Source organism: Oncorhynchus gorbuscha, linkage group LG05 (assembly GCF_021184085.1).
Source record: "Oncorhynchus gorbuscha isolate QuinsamMale2020 ecotype Even-year linkage group LG05, OgorEven_v1.0, whole genome shotgun sequence".
Classification (NCBI taxonomy): Eukaryota; Metazoa; Chordata; class Actinopteri; order Salmoniformes; family Salmonidae; genus Oncorhynchus; species Oncorhynchus gorbuscha.
Genome location: NC_060177.1, coordinates 3,323,712 through 3,331,721, shown reverse-complemented (window position 1 = coordinate 3,331,721; position 8,010 = coordinate 3,323,712).

Here is an 8,010-nt window from a genome sequence, read left to right as displayed (position 1 = left end):
AGGATGAAGGGGGTGAATGAGGGAGAGAGAGAGAGAGGGGGGGGGGATGAAATAGGGGGTTGAAAGAGGGAGAGAGAGAGAGAGAGGGTGGGGTGAAAGAGGGGGTGAATGAGGGAGAGAGAGAGAGGGTGGGGTGAAAGAGGGGGTGAATGAGGGAGAGAGAGAGAGGGTGGGGTGAAAGAGGGGGTGAATGAGGGAGAGAGAGAGAGGGGGGATGAAATAGGGGGTTGAAAGAGAGAGAGAGAGAGAGAGAGGGTGGGGTGAAAGAGGGGGTGAATGAGGGAGAGAGAGAGAGGGGGATGAAATAGGGGGTTGAAAGAGGGAGAGAGAGAGAGAGAGGGTGGGGTGAAAGAGGGGGTGAATGAGGGAGAGAGAGAGAGGGGTGGGGTGAAAGAGGGGGTGAATGAGGGAGAAAGAGGGGGGTGAAAGAAGGGGGTGAATGAGGGAGAGAGAGAGGGTGGGGTGAAAGAGGGGGTGAATGAGGGAGAGAGAGAGAGGGTGGGGTGAAAGAGGGGGGTGAATGAGGGAGAAAGAGGGGGGGTGAAAGAAGGGGGTGAATGAGGGAGAGAGAGAGAGGGTGGGGTGAAAGAGGGGGTGAATGAGGGAGAGAGAGAGAGGGTGGGGTGAAAGAGGGGGTGAATGAGGGAGAAAGAGGGTGGGGTGAAAGAGGGGGTGAATGAGGGAGAAAGAGGGGGGGTGAAAGAAGGGGGTGAATGAGGGAGAGAGAGAGAGGGTGGGGTGAAAGAGGGGGTGAATGAGGGAGAGAGAGAGAGGGTGGGGTGAAAGAGGGGGTGAATGAGGGAGAAAGAGAGGGGGGGTGAAAGAAGGGGGTGAATGAGGGAGAGAGAGAGAGAGGGTGGGGTGAAAGAGGGGGGTTGAATGAGGGAGAGAGAGAGAGAGAGAGGGGGGATGAAAGAGGGAGAGGGAAGAAGAAAGAAGGAGTTACAGAAGATTAGTAATGTAAATCCCTCCCATTCACACTCAGCTCATGGCGCCACAGGGATAAACACTGTGTACAGGAACACACCAGGCCCCTCCCCATAAATACTGAGTGTGTACAGGAACACACCAGGCCCCTCCCCATAAACACTGAGTGTGTACAGGAACACACCAGGCCCCTCCCCATAAACACTGAGTGTGTACAGGAACACACCAGGCCCCTCCCCTTAAACACTGAGTGTGTACAGGAACACACCAGGCCCCTCCCCTTAAACACTGAGTGTGTACAGGAACACACCAGGCCCCTCCCCTTAAACACTGAGTGTGTACAGGAACACACCAGGCCCCTCCCCTTAAACACTGAGTGTGTACAGGAACACACCAGGCCCCTCCCCTTAAACACTGAGTGTGTACAGGAACACACCAGGCCCCTCCCCTTAAACACTGAGTGTGTACAGGAACACACCAGGCCCCTCCCCTTAAACACTGAGTGTGTACAGGAACACACCAGGCCCCTCCCCTTAAACACTGAGTGTGTACAGGAACACACCAGGCCCCTCCCCTTAAACACTGAGTGTGTACAGGAACACACCAGGCCCCTCCCCTTAAATACTGGGTGTGTACAGGAACACACCAGGCCCCTCCCCATAAACACTGAGTGTGTACAGGAACACACCAGGCCCCTCCCCCTTAAACACTGAGTGTGTACAGGAACACACCAGGCCCCTCCCCATAAACACTGAGTGTGTACAGGAACACACCAGGCCCCTCCCCTTAAACACTGAGTGTGTACAGGAACACACCAGGCCCCTCCCCTTAAACACTGAGTGTGTACAGGAACACACCAGGCCCCTCCCCATAAACACTGAGTGTGTACAGGAACACACCAGGCCCCTCTCCATAAACACTGAGTGTGTACAGGAACACACCAGGCCCCTCTCCATAAACACTGAGTGTGTACAGGAACACACCAGGCCCCTCCCCTTAAACACTGAGTGTGTACAGGAACACACCAGGCCCCTCCCCATAAACACTGGGTGTGTACAGGAACACACCAGGCCCCTCCCCTTAAACACTGAGTGTGTACAGGAACACACCAGGCCCCTCCCCATAAACACTGAGTGTGTACAGGAACACACCAGGCCCCTCCCCTTAAACACTGAGTGTGTACAGGAACACACCAGGCCCCTCCCCATAAACACTGAGTGTGTACAGGAACACACCAGGCCCCTCCCCATAAACACTGAGTGTGTACAGGAACACACCAGGCCCATCCCCCTTAACACTGAGTGTGTACAGGAACACACCAGGCCCCTCCCCATAAACACTGAGTGTGTACAGGAACACACCAGGCCCCTCCCCATAAACACTGGGTGTGTACAGGAACACACCAGGCCCCTCCCCTTAAATACTGGGTGTGTACAGGAACACACCAGGCCCCTCCCCTTAAATACTGGGTGTGTACAGGAACACACCAGGCCCCTCCCCTTAAATACTGGGTGTGTACAGGAACACACCAGGCCCCTCCCTTAAATACTGGGTGTGTACAGGAACACACCAGGCCCCTCCCCTTAAATACTGGGTGTGTACAGGAACACACCAGGCCCCTCCCCATGTTCTGACATGACTGGCTCAATACACAGATCAACCACGTCTTGATTCTGCATGTCAATATGATTATCAATGTAGGACAACAAGCACTAGATAGACAGTGTGTTGGATCAGGCAGCGCAAGGTCAGCCTGGGGGCTCAGATCTCTCCAAGACTGTTGAGTCAACAGAAAAACAAGCTCTGACTGGGTTTGATGTATTAGCGCTTGGCTGGAACAAAAGCCTGCACACATTACACAAAGGGGTGAGAGTAGATGTCATGTCTCCCCGGTATGGGGACCTATATAATAATAATATAATATATGCCATTTAGCAGACGCTTTTATCCAAAGCGACTTACAGTCATGTGTGCATACATTCTACGTATGGGTGGTCCCGGGAATCGAACCCACTACCCTGGCGTTACAAGCGCCATGCTCTACCAACTGAGCTACAGAGGATGAAAGGACCTCTCTATATATGACCATAGGTCTAATCATAGAATTACATACAGTATAGAATCCCTTTCATTTGAATAAGGATTTATATGGGCATGATAGTGAAGATCAGTCGTTTCACTTTTAAAATGTATTAGCCTACATGTTTAATGTGGCATAAACACAACCGGTCATGATGTTTTCATCTGATTGGCTGAAAGGCTGACGTAAGCGACCTGGGCGCGTTATTCAGAACGACAGGGATGGTGAGGGAATACCTGCTACGCCTCATGTTTCTGTTTATAATTTCCGACATTTCGGTGGAAGGCTGTTTGTTAGTCAACGTGTCTATAATTAGATACGTGCAGCTTCTCTTCTGCCGTTAAGCTGACGTTCCTCCGGAACGCTCGATAAAACCCCGATCGGCAGAATGATGTCATAAATCAATAGAACGATCAACGCATCATGGACAATCGAGCTGACATCGGGTAAAGTTCTCTCTTCCATTTCTGCTTCTCTCTCACACACGGAGCGAGAACATTTGTGGACCAGGGAGATTTCAGTTTGACCGGTTTAAAAGAAAATGAAAAGCTGTGACAATGATCCATCATGCTGAAAGGAATACATTATATTTCTCCATTATGGTTCCCGAGATAAAATTAACTTTTGGTCTACAATATTAATGCAAGGAACACCTAGTTCTGCAGAAGTTAATATTATAGACTACAGTCAGTGTCCAGACTTCAGTTAATATTATAATAGACTACATGAGACCTACAGTCAGTGTCCAGACTACAGTTAATATTATAATAGACTACAGTCAGTGTCCAGAATTCAGTTAATATTATAATAGACTACATGAGACCTACAGTCAGTGTCCAGACTTCAGTTACTACTATAATAGACTACAGTCAGTGTCCAGACTTCAGTTAATATTATAATAGACTACATGAGACCTACAGTCAGTGTCCAGACTACAGTTAATATTATAATAGACTACATGAGACCTACAGTCAGTGTCCAGACTTCAGTTACTATTATAATAGACTACAGTCAGTGTCCAGACTTCAGTTAATATTATAATAGACTACATGAGACCTACAGTCAGTGTCCAGACTTCAGTTACTATTATAATAGACTACAGTCAGTGTCCAGACTTCAGTTACTATTATAATAGACTACATGAGACCTACAGTCAGTGTCCAGACTTCAGTTAATATTATAATAGACTACATGAGACCTACAGTCAGTGTCCAGACTTCAGTTAATATTATAATAGACTACATGAGACCTACAGTCAGTGTCCAGACTTCAGTTAATATTATAATAGACTACATGAGACCTACAGTCAGTGTCCAGACTTCAGTTACTATTATAATAGACTACATGTGTCCAGACTTCAGTTACAGACTACATGAGACCTACAGTCAGTGTCAGACTTCAGTTAATATTATAATAGACTACATGAGACCTACAGTCAGTGTCCAGACTTCAGTTAATATTATAATAGACTACATGAGACCTACAGTCAGTGTCCAGACTTCAGTTAATATTATAATAGACTACATGAGACCTACAGTCAGTGTCCAGACTTCAGTTAATATTATAATAGACTACATGAGACCTACAGTCAGTGTCCAGACTTCAGTTACTATTATAATAGACTACATGAGACCTACAGTCAGTGTCCAGACTTCAGTTACTATTATAATAGACTACATGAGACCTACAGTCAGTGTCCAGACTTCAGTTACTATTATAATAGACTACAGTCAGTGTCCAGACTTCAGTTAATATTATAATAGACTACATGAGACCTACAGTCAGTGTCCAGACTTCAGTTAATATTATAATAGACTACATGAGACCTACAGTCAGTGTCCAGACTTCAGTTACTAGACTCAGTCAGTGTCCAGACTTCAGTTAATATTATAATAGACTACATGAGACCTACAGTCAGTGTCCAGACTTCAGTTACTATTATAATAGACTACATGAGACCTACAGTCAGTGTCCAGACTTCAGTTACTATTATAATAGACTACAGTCAGTGTCCAGACTTCAGTTAATATTATAATAGACTACAGTCAGTGTCCAGACTTCAGTTAATATTATAATAGACTACATGAGACCTACAGTCAGTGTCCAGACTACAGTTAATATTATAATAGACTACATGAGACCTACAGTCAGTGTCCAGACTTCAGTTAATATTATAATAGACTACATGAGACCTACAGTCAGTGTCCAGACTACAGTTACTATTATAATAGACTACAGTCAGTGTCCAGACTTCAGTTAATATTATAATAGACTACATGAGACCTACAGTCAGTGTCCAGACTTCAGCTAAGGTAACTGAGCTAAACGACTACCGCCCCGTAGCACTCACTTCCGTCATCATGAAGTGCTTTGAGAGACTAGTCAAGGACCATATCACCTCCACCCTACCTGACACCCTAGACCCACTCCAATTTGCTTACCGCCCAAATAGGTCCCCAGACGATGCAATCTCAACCACACTGCACACTGCCCTAACCCACCTGGACAAGAGGAATACCTATGTGAGAATGCTGTTCATCGACTACAGCTCGGCATTCAACACCATAGTACCCTCCAAGCTCGTCATCAAGCTCGAGACCCTGGGTCTCGACCCCGCCCTGTGCAACTGGGTACTGGACTTCCTGACGGGCCGCCCCCAGGTGGTGAGGGTAGGCAACAACATCTCCTCCCCGCTGATCCTCAACACGGGGGCCCCACAAGGGTGCGTTCTGAGCCCTCTCCTGTACTCCCTGTTCACCCACGACTGCGTGGCCACGCACGCCTCCAACTCAATCATCAAGTTTGCGGACGACACAACAGTGGTAGGCTTGATTACCAACAACGACGAGACGGCCTACAGGGAGGAGGTGAGGGCCCTCGGAGTGTGGTGTCAGGAAAATAACCTCACACTCAACGTCAACAAAACTAAGGAGATGATTGTGGACTTCAGGAAACAGCAGAGGGAACACCCCCTATCCACATCGATGGAACAGTAGTGGAGAGGGTAGCTAGTTTTAAGTTCCTCGGCATACACATCACAGACAAACTGAATTGGTCCACTCACACTGACAGCGTCGTGAAGAAGGCGCAGCAGCGCCTATTCAACCTCAGGAGGCTGAAGAAATTCGGCTTGTCACCAAAAGCACTCACAAACTTCTACAGATGCACAATCGAGAGCATCCTGGCGGGCTGTATCACCGCCTGGTACGGCAACTGCTCCGCCCTCAACCGTAAGGCTCTCCAGAGGGTAGTGAGGACTGCACAACGCATCACCGGGGCAAACTACCTGCCCTCCAGGACACCTACACCACCCGTTGTTACAGGAAGGCCATAAAGATCATCAAGGACATCAACCACCCGAACCACTGCCTGTTCACCCCGCTATCGTCCAGAAGGCGAGGTCAGTACAGGTGCATCAAAGCTGGGACCGAGAGACTGAAAACAGCTTCTATCTCAAGGCCATCAGACTGTTAAACAGCCACCACTAACACTGAGTGGCTGCTGCCAACACACTGTCATTGACACTGACCCAACTCCAGCCATTTTAATAATGGGAATTGATGGGAAATGATGTAAATATATCACTAGCCACTTTAAACAATGCTACCTTATATAATGTTACTTACCCTACATTATTCATCTCATATGCATATGTATATACTGTACTCTACATCATCGACTGCATCCTTATGTAACACATGTATCACTAGCCACTTTAACTATGCCACTTTGTTTACTTTGTCTACACACTCATCTCATATGTATATACTGTACTCGATACCATCTACTGTATGCTGCTCTGTACCATCACTCATTCATATATCCTTATGTACATGTTCCTTATCCCCTTACACTGTGTATAAGACAGTAGTTTTGGAATTGTTAGTTAGATTACTTGTTGGTTATCACTGCATTGTCGGAACTAGAAGCACAAGCATTTCGCTACACTCGCATTAACATCTGCTAACCATGTGTATGTGACAAATAAAATTTGATTTGATTTGATTTGATTTGAGTTAATATTATAATAGACTACATGAGACCTACAGTCAGTGTCCAGACTTCAGTTACTATTATAATAGACTACATGAGACCTACAGTCAGTGTCCAGACTACAGTTACTATTATAATAGACTACAGTCAGTGTCCAGACTTCAGATACTATTATAATAGACTACATGAGACCTACAGTCAGTGTCCAGACTTCAGTTACTATTATAATAGACTACATGAGACCTACAGTCAGTGTCCAGACTTCAGTTAATATTATAATAGACTACATGAGACCTACAGTCAGTGTCCAGACTTCAGTTACTATTATAATAGACTACATGAGACCTACAGTCAGTGTCCAGACTACAGTTACTATTATAATAGACTACAGTCAGTGTCCAGACTTCAGTTACTATTATAATAGACTACAGTCAGTGTCCAGACTTCAGTTACTATTATAATAGACTACATGAGACCTACAGTCAGTGTCCAGACTTCAGTTAATATTATAATAGACTACATGAGACCTACAGTCAGTGTCCAGACTACAGTTACTATTATAATAGACTACAGTCAGTGTCCAGACTTCAGTTACTATTATAATAGACTACATGAGACCTACAGTCAGTGTCCAGACTACAGTTACTATTATAATAGACTACAGTCAGTGTCCAGACTTCAGTTACTATTATAATAGACTACATCAGTGTCCAGACTTCAGTTAATACAGTCAGTGTCAGTGTCCAGACTTCAGATAATAGACTACAGTCAGTGTCCAGACTTCAGTTAATATTATAATAGACTACAGTCAGTGTCCAGACTTCAGTTAATATTATAATAGACTACATGAGACCTACAGTCAGTGTCCAGACTTCAGTTAATATTATAATAGACTACATGAGACCTACAGTCAGTGTCCAGACTACAGTTACTATTATAATAGACTACAGAGACCTCAGTCAGTGTCCAGACTTCAGTCTATTATAATAGACTACAGTCAGTGTCCAGAC